Here is a 13,583-nt window from a genome sequence, read left to right as displayed (position 1 = left end):
CAATGACAAACCACCATGAACTAGTAGAGCTAAGAGATCTAGAGATTCAGCACCTCCACCGCCATTCAAAGCAGAACTTCAAGCCACTGTTGCGGGCAACCCTACCACTATGCCGCTATCACCATCGTAGACAAAGGAAGAGAGTGACCACCAAATCACGCCTTTTCCGTGAGCCGCGAGCACGCCTCCTTTGCCAATGACGAACCAAACACCACCGCACGAGAAAACGAAGACGAGAATGCCTCCACCGTGCGCAAAGTGTTTGCTCAGGGACGAAGGTGAACAGTGCGAAGTCGCAAATTTAGAAACCTAAATAGGGCATATGGCCTCGGTTCAATTAATAACCGAGGCCTAAAGTCCCTTTATGGCCTCGGTCAATAAAGACCCGAAGCCATATGTGACGACGCTAGTGACATTTTTGAAATTAGGGTTACTGGCTGACTTATAAGCCTCGGTTCTTTTTTAACCGAGGCCAAAAACCTCTTCATATTGCCTCGGTCCAGAAACACCCGAAGCCAAAAGTGCTGACGCTGATGGCATTTTTGAAATATTGGTTACTAGGTTGCCTTATAGGCTTCGGTTCTTTTGTAACCAAGGCATAAAAGAATATATAAAAGAAATTAGAGGAAATAAATTGTAACTTATAAAAGAAATTACGAAAAGAAAATATGAAAAATAGTACAATAATTAATAATATTTATAGAATTGAAAATATCTAATATATATATATATATATATATATATATATATATATATATATATATATATATATATATATATATATATATATATATATATATATAAAAGGAAATTAAGAATAATAAAAGCATTTGTTAAAAAAGAATGGAGAGTAGTGAAAAAACCAAATAAATGACATGAGCCAAAATTATTTGGAAAAATTAGAGGAAATAAATTGTAACTTATAAACTACAACTTTTGAAATATTATTTTGATATCTTACCAAATATATATACTTGTACATGATTTATAAACTAGTAAAACAAGTTAATAACAAGGTAGATACTTGACTTTACTAAATACTTGTTTATGATTCTTAAGACAAGATATATGATAACCGTTAACAAAAAATAATTTACGAGCATTAAAATAAAAATAATTGGAGAGCACCTTTTTATGTGTAAGTCCAAACACAAATTATTGTATTTGAAAGGAAAGAAAAAAGAAACAACTAGTGTAAAAATCATAGTTAATTATTATTAATTTTGGTGAGGACCTAGCAAATTTACCTAAATTTCAGTTAAACTAGAAACAATAGAAAGAACCTGTTGTGCTAATGCTGATCTAAAAAAAAAAAACGTCAAACGTTAACATTTCTTGATATTTGTTTCTTTTGAAAAGGTTTGAAGTTCATGTGAATTAAATACAACTATGCTACTCCCACTATATGAAGTTACCAGTAGTAACGTGGCTTCACTGTTTATCCCTTGCAATTAAATGTGTTTTTAGGTTAAAGATAAGTGGAAACGTTAGTATGTAAGTTAATAGAAAGGTTTCTGCTTTTTAGCTGTTAATTAATTACTAACATAAGTTTTCATTTCATCATGAAGAAAATTAAAACCTAACCATTAGCAATATTATTGAGATATAAATATAACTTGTCCCAACCTATTTCAGCACCATCATCAAACTGTCGTTGTAATTAAGTTACAATCATCAAGACATTCTTCGGCATCAAACATGGCCACATTCAGTAGCAACTTTTGTCTAATGTTGTTATGTTTAATGATGAGTTGGTCACTGATGTGCAACACTGTGTTTTCTAATGTTGCTCCGGCACCATCAAATTGGCCTGGGCCAGTGTCATCGTACCAAAGTTATTTGGCTAATTGTGCTGCAAATTTAGATCCAATTTGTGGTAGAGACATATACTTTGCTGTATTTTATGGTAACGCTACTGTTATTGAAGATTGCTGTGACAAACTTGTGAGCAATGTTGGAAAAGTGTGCCACGATGATATGACCAAATTTGTTTTGACTAAGACACAGTTCTTGAGCAGTGCTGTTCAGATCGTGGAGAGGAGTCAGAAGGTTTGGAATGACTGTGTTGCTGTCGTTAAATCATGAGAGTTTATACAATTATTACACTGTAATCTCATCTCATAAAATAAAATATTAATTTTAAATTATGGTATGATGTATTCTTTTCTTCTTCTTGAAATCACATAATAATTCCATATTTTTAATATCTTTAATAACTTGGTAAGAGTGCCTTAAATATATATAATTAACTATTTTTATTTTACAAAATTCATGTTAGATATTATAAGAATCAGAATCCAGGTCACATGTTTAATTCTTTGTGAAACATTGTCCATAGAGAGGAATGATTGCAAGTTGTAAAATTATCTTGTTATGTAAGTTAAGTGATCTATATAAGTCATAATTATCAGTCATTAATATCTTTGTCAATACACCATGCAATAAATCCCTCCGTTTAATAAACAATTTTAATATATGCTTGTGTTTTTATCATGACAAATAGTCATTAGCTTGAAAATAAAGATAGAAATAGAGAAAATAAAATTTTATAAATGATGCAATAAGAATAAGGGAATAATGATAACAATAAAATTATATATATGGACAATGAAATGCAAAAAAGCAAATATGAGCAAAACAATTAAGCAATTTCATTCAAACAATCAATACATATCATTTTACTCTTGAAATGTCAAGGTATATGTTAGATAATATATTTGAAATTTTGTAAACTATTATAATTAATATATCATATGAATGAGTAATTAAGTTATCCTCTATTACAAACAGGTTATATTATCTTTTTACAATTGAATGACATGAAAAAAAATTTAATTTGAACATCGACAAAATTTGACATTAAGATACAAAAATTGCACAATCATTAAATTATTGAATAAAAAACTTATTTAAGCCTCAAATTTTTATTACTATTTATGAGTAGATTTTTTTTCTCTGTTTATTAATTTCATTTTAATTTGTTATTAATTTTTATATCGTGCACTACAAAAAATATTATTTCTATTAGTGGTACATTTTTAGCGGTCGTATTACACCGTTACAAATCAATAAAAATTCTGTCAATTATTCAACCCGTTACAAATTTTAAAACTTTAGGTTTAATTTGTGTTTCATTCAGTAGTCTATTCTTCTCAACAACTCAGCAGTGCACTTTTTCTCTCTTTTCCTTTTTATCTAAAAATCGCGATTATTTCTTCCTCGTGCCCCACCAATCAACGCTCCTCCAGCAGTAGTGGTCCCCTCCAGCAGCGAGTCCTCTTTTTTTCTTCATCAACTTCATAACAGGTACCATTCTTATGTAATTTTGGTTCATATGTTCTAATCATTTTTTGTCTAGCATTGTTGTTTGGTCATTGCTTTAATCTATCTTTTATTTGTGCTGATTACAAGTCTATCTAACATCACTCTTCTATCTTGTCAAAGCATGTGAGTTGTAATTCCTTTTTGAATCAATTATTTTCTACAGCAAAATCCAACTTTTGCTCCTGCAAGACAATTTCTCTCTATAAGAGCTGTTGGTGCTCCTGCAGATGTACTTTCTTTGGCTCTTCAAGGCATTTTCCGTGGTTTTAAGGATACGAAAACTCCTATTATATGTCTAGGCAAGTGATTGACACTTCAAGTTTGTGTTTCTTTGTTAATTTCTCCTTTTTAACCCTTTTTTATATATTTTTTTCTGTCTATTGTATTTATCTGCATGTACTCTGATACCTTTTGAAGGATGTTGTTATACTTGCAATTCATGAATACGTTGTTATGAGTATTGTTTTAACTTGCTGGAGTAAATTACTTAAAATTAAATTTTCCATCACTGCGTTCATTTCTTGCTTCGCTAATAATCTCCTTCAATATTTGACACTGTCTTAGCCTTTTGATATCCTTTCTCATGATCATGATTCTTAGAAATTGATTAATTTGAATTTTATCCTGAACTCGGTGCTTACGGTCGGTATTGTGGACTTACTATCTACTGTCTCCTACTGCAAATTCCTTGCATGTGGTTTTATTCACGAGGGACAAGAAAAAGTTATTTTCTGTCATATGATAGGTTAATGAATATCTATTGGGAAAGTTGGCAGCTAAGAGTGATTTGTTTGTAAATGATTGGAACCGTAATTTGACAAGATGCCAAAACTATGACTGTAATTTAATCTTGAAAATTAATTTTAGATTTTGATAAATTAAGTGTTCTTGTTGTTTTACTTTCTTTCAATATTTAAAATATTTTTCATTATGCTGTGATATGTAAGTTTGTATTAATTTCTCTATTCTCTATGAAATTGCAGGCATTGGCAACTTTTCATCCGTCTTCTTATTTCCCTTACTTATGTATTACTCATCTTTGGAACTCATCTTGGTTGTAGTGTGTTGTGCATTCTAGGATTTTTCTCTGTATGATGAAGAAATCATAGACTATGGATGCATTATTTGAAAGATGCACTATTTGAAAAAAAGGTGATTATTATTTATCCATCATATCAACTTGCTCACCCTTTTCTATTTACAGTAAGCTTGATTCTTGGACTAGTGCTTAATGATTTTATTTGATGGACAAGGATGTTGAAGAATTGACTGAAGTTGAAGCTAAATTGGTTACCCTTCTGTTGAAACTAGTGCTTAATGATTCTTGAACTAGTGCAATCAACAACGGAAGAAAATGCAGTGCTATAGAGAAATGTTATATTAACTGTTTTAAATTTCTTTTGCAGGCAGTCCAAATCATCTTGAGTCCAACAGTAGTAGCCAGGTAGGAAGCTTTCTTATTAACCGATCCACAATTTTAGACCTTACCTATTTGAATTTTGGTTTAGTATTCAATCATTTGTACTGGTAGGAACGCCAGGTCCCCTATGCTTGAAATTTGGGAGACATTATTTCATTGATAGTTTGGTGTACATGGCATACTTTAATTATAAATTGTGATCTATCTACTGCACACTTTTTTGGATACTTTACCACTTTTATCAGTTAATGTTGATCAAAATGAATATTACTCAATTTAACTTGGGCCTCTTGGCTAAAATAGTCCATGATTTCAGTTTTTGCAATTGATTTGTTTAAACTTTCAATATGTGACAGGTAATCCCTGTAGTTTTAACTTTGGCAAATAGTCTGCATATACTTTCAATGTGTGACAAACAACAATAACCTTATTTCCATAGGTCATGAGGTCGACTACATGGATTACACCATGTCATTAGCAAATAGTTTGCCTAAACTTTACTGTGTCTAGTAATCCTTGTGGGTTTAATTTTATGAATTAATTACAGGGGCTTATTTATTGTAAAGTTGAAAGCTTTACGGGGTTAGCAACAGACCAAAGTTGTAAACACTGCTAGTTGCACAACAGTCACAGTTAAACGGGGTGATTTGCAATTTAACCATAAATTTTACCAAACTTGTGTTAATCTGTCTTTTCAGCTTATTAGACTAGGTTCTTTGGAATGTTAGAGTTATATCTTTATAATGCATCTGCTAGCCATTCTCTCTGCCAGTTTCCTACTCCCATTTTCCCTCATCTAAACTTTCCAGACCCTAGGCCAATGAGACAAGATGAACAATTCTGCCCATTGTGTCCATGATTTCTTTTGGGTCCTAACATCATTTTGCAAAACAGGCAAAACAATATTTTTATAGATTTTCCTAAACAGCATATAATCTCCTGCTTAATGCAAAGCACCAATGCTTGCATTTGCTTCACATGTATCATGTGCATCCCGAATGCTGTGGCACTTTGTGTACTTATCTGATACTTATGTACGGGTGATGCTCAAGGAGGGAATGATATTGGTAATAGGCAATGATTGATAGTAACATGTATCTGATATGTTATGTGAATCATTTTTGCTTTTGTGGTCTAGAAACCAAAAAGGAGTTTTGAAGTTAAACATCATTTATTTGTTATTATCAAATCCTGGGGACCTTTGCCTCCTATCTCATCTTCCTTTTCTGGGTATATTTTCCGATTGATGACACTTAATCAAATAGGATTTGTATTGTTGCCAACGATGTTATTGTCTTTTTCGTACAAAGTAGTTTACATATGTTGGTTTTTAGACTTGGTTTTCTCCCAAAACGGTTTTCATATGAAATGATAATTTCTACATCATGTAAACCATCTTCAGTTTTATTCTTGCTAGAAGTGTCTCCAAATAAACGTTTCTTTATTGAGTAAACTGAGTCATGGGAATGTTACCAAGCCAAAAACAAACAAAAATGTTGTACGGAAAATATGAAGACAATAACGAACCTATTAGCGATTAGATGTCAATAGGAAATGGTAGAAATCTTAGTTGATATAACTAACTAACTGATTGTTATAACTAATTGTTGATATTCTACTTTAACTAACCATTAACATTTGGGGATCACTAACTGGGAATGATTAAAACATAAACAACACATGACTAGATTTGTTGTTTCTTCTGTACTCCGTTCTTCTGTTATACAAAAGCAGGGGTTTAATACCTCTCATCCTGGAGCTCAATATTTGTGTCAGAATTCAATCCACAAAGATGTTATTTGAACCCTCTAAATTGATTTCATGTGCTTCCGTGTATAATTGTTCTCTCATAAGCTTGATCAGACTGGGAATTATATTATTTAAAACGAGGACTTGAAAAAACTTGAGTTGAGATCTCTCTGCATTTCAGTTGCTTAATGTCAAAAAGTAGTTAACCCTTCTCTATGTTGTTTCCAACTTCTAACTTGATAATCAGAACCAGCATAAAAATTTATCATCTGAAGCCAATAATCCTTGGGGTATTGGTGCAGGTCATATGGCAAGACAACATCGATCCTGATAATATGACTTATGAGGTGTGGTACATTAAATGTTTTATGTGTAAATGCTGATGTATGCATGTAGTTTCTTACTTTTAGAATGTTGTTTTACGTCTTTTATATCATTGATTATTAAATTAGTTATGTTTTACTAAACATCATATTCAATTAATTCATGCTGAGTCAGACGGGTAAGCATCCAAAATTAACATATTTTCTACATTCTCTGATTTATTTAGCGAATTAGGGATTTTCTTAAAATTCTTAATGTTCAATATTATTTCTACATGAGCCAACTCTCAAAAGTTCAAGTTGTTTTGTGAAGACCGGTGAATATAAATACACCCCAGTCCACTACACAAGCCATTTAGACACAGATCACCGAGACACTTGGTCATAATAGAAGCCTTGATAATAGTACGATGTCAAGAACTAACTCAAAAGATTAGGTTGTTAGGGTAAAAGCAGATGAATAAAACAGGTCCAAAGAACGTCAATCAAACAGAAATGGTGCTTTTATATGTTATCAATGTTTATTTGAATAATTAATAAGATCAAAAAAGGTCTTTGGACTTTTGGCATATAGAAAGGATCCAGTTCGTATATGTCTAATAAATTTTGATGATTGAAACTAAGCAAGGTGGTTTAACTTGGGGCTAATATGTATTTCAATATTTTGAGCTTTCAATTTTATTGGTGTTGAATAGAATTTGAATTAGAGATCATATAAATCAATGCATTATCTTAGCTAGCACAAATGCGTGATGCTGAAGTTACCAACGATCCTTTTTGCAAATGGTTACTTTTTTATTCTCATTTAGTTTTATATTTTCAATGCATGATGTGTTAAGTCATTATTGGTTTTAATGACTTAACTATAATATATAAACTATGATATAGTAGATTATTATTATTAAAGAGAATTGGCAGCACAAAATCCTTTTATTTCTATTTTTAAAACTTTTCCTGCTCTTTTGCTGATATGACGGGTCTTAGATCCCTTGATTTTTGTAAGTACCTCACTGAGATGCACTTTATGCTTAGAAATCAGCTGCTAATCCTTTAGTAAAAATGAATAGTCTTTCATGTTATTTGAGTCTTTATTCTTTGATTAGTGTTTCCCTTAGTAAAAATCCTAATCATGAACCATAAATGTTATAAACATGCATACACAAATGAATTAGAGAATAAAGTCTCGCGTCTAGAAGAGGAAATTGAAATGCCGAGGAAACGATAGGTTAGTTTCTGCTTTGTTTGAAGGTCTACTTTAATTACTCTGTTTTGTTGTTAATTAAAATTCCAGAATATATACCTTCAGTCCCAAGATTGAGTGGTTTCTTGTTTTTCGGAGTATTTTTTAGATAAAACGATTTTAGAAAAGTAAGTTAGGGTATGGATGAGTGATAGGAAAACACTATTATGGAGTGCTACATGGCCAAGGGAGGTTGAAACTTTGAAAAACTCATACTTAGAATTCTCAATTCTAGGTTTATTGATTTGTTTATGTTTATGGTTTGTGTTGTCTCGTTTGTTTGACTAATCATTTAAATCTAGGCATGATATTTTCTTTTTTCTGGAATAGACCATCCACATGATAAATATTACTACCACCCATTTTCCACTATGCAGGTGGTGCAGGTGCACTTCTCTAATATATGGAATGTTTTTCTTCCTACCTCCCCTTCTTTTTACTTCTCGAATTTTCCATTTTTTTAGGTGGAATATATGATTGCATATGGATGTTTTGAAACTTACGTATGTTTAGGTTATTCGTAACATTTTCACAATATAACATTTCAGTGTCTGAATTATATATGTACGAAGATCCGTTAAAAGCTTGTGAATATATTCTTTTTTTTTTTCGTGCATTGTGTTGTTCCTAAAAGTTTCTAATAATCATCTATATTAGTGGTACAAATATATGATAACTAATTAATACTTGATTTTGTTTAATAATACAGTAGAAAAAGAAAAAAAAAGTGAATTATGGAATTAGTCTAATAATTAATAAATATTTTTTTTGTAATTTTAAAACATTTCAAATAAATTTTGGTTGTTATTAATTATGAAAATATATAAAATATGATATATTTTGTAGTGGATTTTAACCATCAAAATATGATATATTTGTAGCGGTTTTTAACTATCAAAGTATAATATATTTTGTGACGGTTTTTATCTGTCAAAATATGATTCATTTTCTAGCGGTTTTTAACCGTCAAAATATGATTCATTTTTTGATGGTTTGTAGTCGTCAAATTATAATAAAATACAATCAAATTATACTACATTTTGTAATAGTTTTTAACTGCTATTATTATTTTTTTTTACAACAATACCAGCAGTTAGAATATTTTTGTCACAAACTATTTTTGACATATGTAATTCTGACGATTTTTTAAACCGTAAAAAATGTCATTTGTGATGATTTTTAACTGCTAGAACTTATAATTTTAACCGTCATAATTATCCATTTTTTATGTAATGGAGGTTCCCATGTTTTATATACTTTTATTTTATTTTATTTTTTTAACAAATTTTTATATGATAATAAATCTTTAATGAATTTTGGGGTGTATATATAGTTTACATGTCAAAATTCATAATAAAATCTATCATGACCTTACTAGGAAGTTATTAATTTTTGTATATTTCTCAAGTATAATTGTATGCTTTAGCCCATTTCAACTACATATTGTGACCCTATTATCATCAATATACATTACAAAAAAAAGAATTTTTACTAGAGGTTATTTATGACATTTCCAGGGTTTTAACCTCTGTTAAAGGAGTTACCGACGGTTTGTTTTTTCCTAGAAGTACTAGCATCGTTAATGAAACCAATGGTTTTGATTAATCCCTGGTAAAGCAACACTTACCGGCGGTTTCGAAATCCTTGGTATTTACCGATAGTTTTGACACCCCAAGTATTCACCGACGGTTTTAAACCCCTGGTATTTACTAGATTTTTTTAAACCTTTGGTAATTATCAGAGGTTTTGAAACACCTGGTAATTACCAGCGGTTTTGAAACCCCTAGTATCTATCTACGGTTTTGGAACACATGGTATTTCCTCCTTGTATGCAGTTTTAAATCCTTTTATACTATATAATAGTACTGAAAGTCCTTTTTTACCCCTGTAATGCAATTTATTATTTATTGATGTTTTTACTTTTCAAATTCCCTTACCTTTTGTTTTGAGGAAGCATTTCAACAATGCTCAGAAATTGAAATGTTTTGTATTTGAATTGGTTGCAATTAAATCCCCTACATTTTCTAAATAACTTATTTGGTTAAAGAAATTAAAATATCTTACATTTCAATTTCTTGTTTAGACAAAACATTTTAATTTCTTGTGAGATAAAATTTAATTTTGACAATATTTATTTTAGGTTTAATTATGTTTTTGAGTTCATGATAAATTTGGAAACGGGCTCGATGACCCAAATGGGTTGGGTTGACCTGCCTACCCAACCGAATTGGTCTGACCCGATGACCCAAACGGACTGGGCTGGCCGAAAAACCTAGACAGCCTGGATCGGCCTGATGATCCAAACAAGCCTGATGATCCAAACAAGCCTGACGACCCATACCTGTCGGTCGAGCCCGTCAAGTTCATCAACCTGGCCCAACACGACCTAGCCTAACTCGACCCCTCTAGGTCATTGGCCTAGCTTGGCCCCCTAGGTCGTCAAGCCCACTCGACCCATCTAGGTCATCTTGAATGAAACATATGATAAGCAAAAATTAAAAAAATTAGATATTTGTTTATAGCTAGATATAACATTCATAAAATTAAGGAACATTGTCTATAAGTTCAAAATAAATAATAAAATTGAAATGTTCAAACTAGTGAAATATTACAATATCTTTGTTCTAATTGTTATAAAGTCAAATAAAATGAAAGTCTAAAAAGATTCTTCAACTATCAATCTTGATCTGAGTCATTTGTTTCTCCATTAGGAACACTCCCCTGATCAGATACCTAACATTAAAAATAATCATAATTAGTAACATTCTTCAAAGTATAAAATATTTATTAATATACTTAAAATTTAAATATTACCAATGATGAATGAAACACAAGAAAGTCATAAGGCAAATCTCCTTGATAGTTTTGTACAAAGAAAGTCATCATTGCCTTCATTTCATTGACACTAATGCGGGAAAGGGTTTTGGCATCGGTTGCTTTGGCTATTATACCTCGGTTCAATAAACGAGGCATATCTGGATGAGGTAAAAGGAGTGAGTTTTTTGCCTCGATTATCAACCAAGGCATAAACTTCAATCTTAGGCCTCAGTTCTAGAGAACCGAGGCATAAACCATTAATAAAAAAAATAGAACCCAAGAAAGCTGAACAACAATAGAGATGGAAGAGGATGGAAGACGAATTTTTGAGAGCTAATCAATCCCACTAGACACCAACGATTGCAAAAAAAAAAAAAAAAACTCAAGAAAGACATCAACTTCACCAAAAATGCAAGAAAATTCAAAACAAACACAAACCGAAGTTAAACGTTGAATGGCGGTGTGGCAAAGTTGTGTTAGTTTTGAAATGGTTGAAATGCCAAGAAGGGGGGGGGGGGTTTAAAAGCTATCTTTTAGGCTATCTTTAAAAGCTAAAAACCACATTTGATTGAATCAATTTGATCACCAAGTTAGGATGCAAAAGCTACTGGACAATATACTTTCAATCAGTCAAAAACAGAGTTAATCGGTTGATTTTACTAGACAAATACTGGTATACTCAACCGATTGAAACAGAAAAATAGTCGACTAAAATACTGGGAAAAATGTAGAAATGCAGATTCGAGTTTTAAACCAGGAACAATGCACAAGAATGATGAAGACAAGTTCTAATTGATTATGCAAACATGCTCTATGTTGTAGATGCCATGAAAACACACAAGATCATGAAAAAGAATATTTAAACTCAAGTTCTTTAAACTTTAAATGATTATGCAAGAAAGAAGGGTTAGAGAAAAGATTGGATCACAAGATTTTTATACTGGTTTACTCAAACCTAAGCTACATCTAGTTTGTCAAGGCAACCTGAGCCTGACTTTGCACTATTTCAAAATATTTACAAAGTTTCCACCCTTCCACTTTCAAAATAAGCAAAAACCACACACAAGACTCTTAAATCACACGAGATTCACACTAGGACAATAAGAACCCTCTTACAGACCTGGAAAACCACCAAGCACACACACAAAGCTTGAGAAGGATTAAACCTCAGTGGTAGCACAACCCTGCCTACCATAAACCACCTTCTCCAAGCTTCAAACACAAGCCAAAAGCTCCATGAATTGATCCAAGATCAATCTTCAACAGCTGCAGTCTGAATGATCACGAAAGAGAGAGATTTCCCAAGTTTCCATAACAGTTTCGCTCTAAAAAATGATCAAGTTACCTCTCTTTCGAAAATCACAGCTTTTATAGTCAAACTGTTACGAAATTCAACAAGTTCATTTCCAAATCAACCGGTTGATTTCACTTGACTTAAGTGAAATAAGTCGATTAAAAACTAAATCAACTGATTGAATAACTCAGTTTAAGACTACTGCAGCCAACCTTTTAACCTGTTGAAAAACCATTCAACAGATTAAAAGAGACATTTTAACTTGTTAAAAAACCATTCAACAGATTAAAACACACAACAAAGACCAAATAAATCAAATTAATGCTACTCTCTCCTAATGATTTATCCATGTGGAGAGCACACGTTCCAAACTTGATCAACATGAATGCCATCAAATCTCCTCATCTTCATCAATGTAGGCTTGATTCCAATGGTAATCACTTCTAAGTAGTTCAAAAAGCTTCATCAAATCTTCATGAGACACACCACCTTGGCTTCACATGCCAACAAGTTGTACGTTTATGCGACAGAGAATGGAGGTTGGGAAGAACGGCAGAGAACGACACAAAGAAGAAGAAGAAGAATAAGAGGAAGAAGAAAAAGAAGAAGAAGAAGAAGAAGAAGAAGAAGAAGAAGAAGAAGAAGAAGAAGAAGAAGAAGAAGATGAAGAAGAAGAAGAAGAAATTGCACAGTGCTTGGAGAAGAAGAAGCAGTGCAGAGAAAGTGAAGAATGAAGCCTCTACAACTCTTCGAAATTTAACCCTAGATAAAGTTTAGGCCTCAGTTATTTGAACAACCGAGGCATAAACCTCTTGTAAAATAAAATAATTAAAGAAAAGATCATTTTGAAATTTTAGCAAACTTATATGCCTCGGTTCTAAAACAACCGAGGCATATACCATGTATAGGCCTCAGTTCTCTAGCAACCGAGGTGTAAACATCTGCGTAAAATAAAATAATTAGAAGAAGAGCGACAATTTTGAAATTTTAGCAAACTTATAGGCCTCGGTTCTAAAACAACCGAGGCATATACCATGTATAGGCCTTGGTTCTTTGGCAATCGAGGCATATAAGTTCGCGAAAATTTCAAAATAGCATTGCGATTTTATATGTCTCGGTTTCTTTAAAATCGAGGCATATCACCCGAGTTAAAAAGACAAAATTGCACTAGTGTGACTTGTGATGTTAATGAAGAAACCTATTTAAGAACATAATTAATCAAATTAGTCAAACTGTCTGCATTTTACAAACATGCCTAACAACAATACAAACTTAAATCAAACTCAAAATCATCAATAATGAAACATATTACAGTGAAGTTATGTAAGCAATTGAAAGCAAGTGGGTGTCAAAGATATTACGCTATGCTCTTAATTAAAGTTCCTAGCTAAAATTCGTGGGGCAAAAAGAGAAAAT

General features: G+C 31.9%; 1 long non-coding RNA gene across 3 annotated transcripts; it reads left to right on the top strand.

Moving 5' to 3' along the window:
• Window positions 1-3,131: 3,131 nt before the first annotated feature.
• Window positions 3,132-8,617, top strand: LOC114193983 (uncharacterized). 3 transcript variants are annotated; one of them, XR_014984079.1, is made up of 6 exons: window positions 3,132-3,306; window positions 3,488-3,623; window positions 4,308-4,476; window positions 4,731-4,768; window positions 6,796-6,840; window positions 8,434-8,617. It is a non-coding gene; the product is annotated as an uncharacterized LOC114193983 (long non-coding RNA). The 3 variants fall into 3 exon arrangements; XR_014984080.1 differs by lacking the exon at window positions 3,132-3,306 and adding an exon at window positions 3,320-3,447 and having other exon boundaries at window positions 3,552-3,623; XR_014984078.1 differs by lacking the exon at window positions 3,132-3,306 and having other exon boundaries at window positions 3,328-3,623.
• Window positions 8,618-13,583: the final 4,966 nt, after the last annotated feature.

This window comes from Vigna unguiculata, chromosome 8 (assembly GCF_037176805.1).
Source record: "Vigna unguiculata cultivar grain cowpea cultivar isolate G323 ecotype 2 chromosome 8, ASM3717680v1, whole genome shotgun sequence".
NCBI classification, from domain to species: Eukaryota; Viridiplantae; Streptophyta; class Magnoliopsida; order Fabales; family Fabaceae; genus Vigna; species Vigna unguiculata.
Note: the sequence above shows the minus strand (reverse complement) of the source record. Positions and strands in the feature narration are given on the sequence as shown.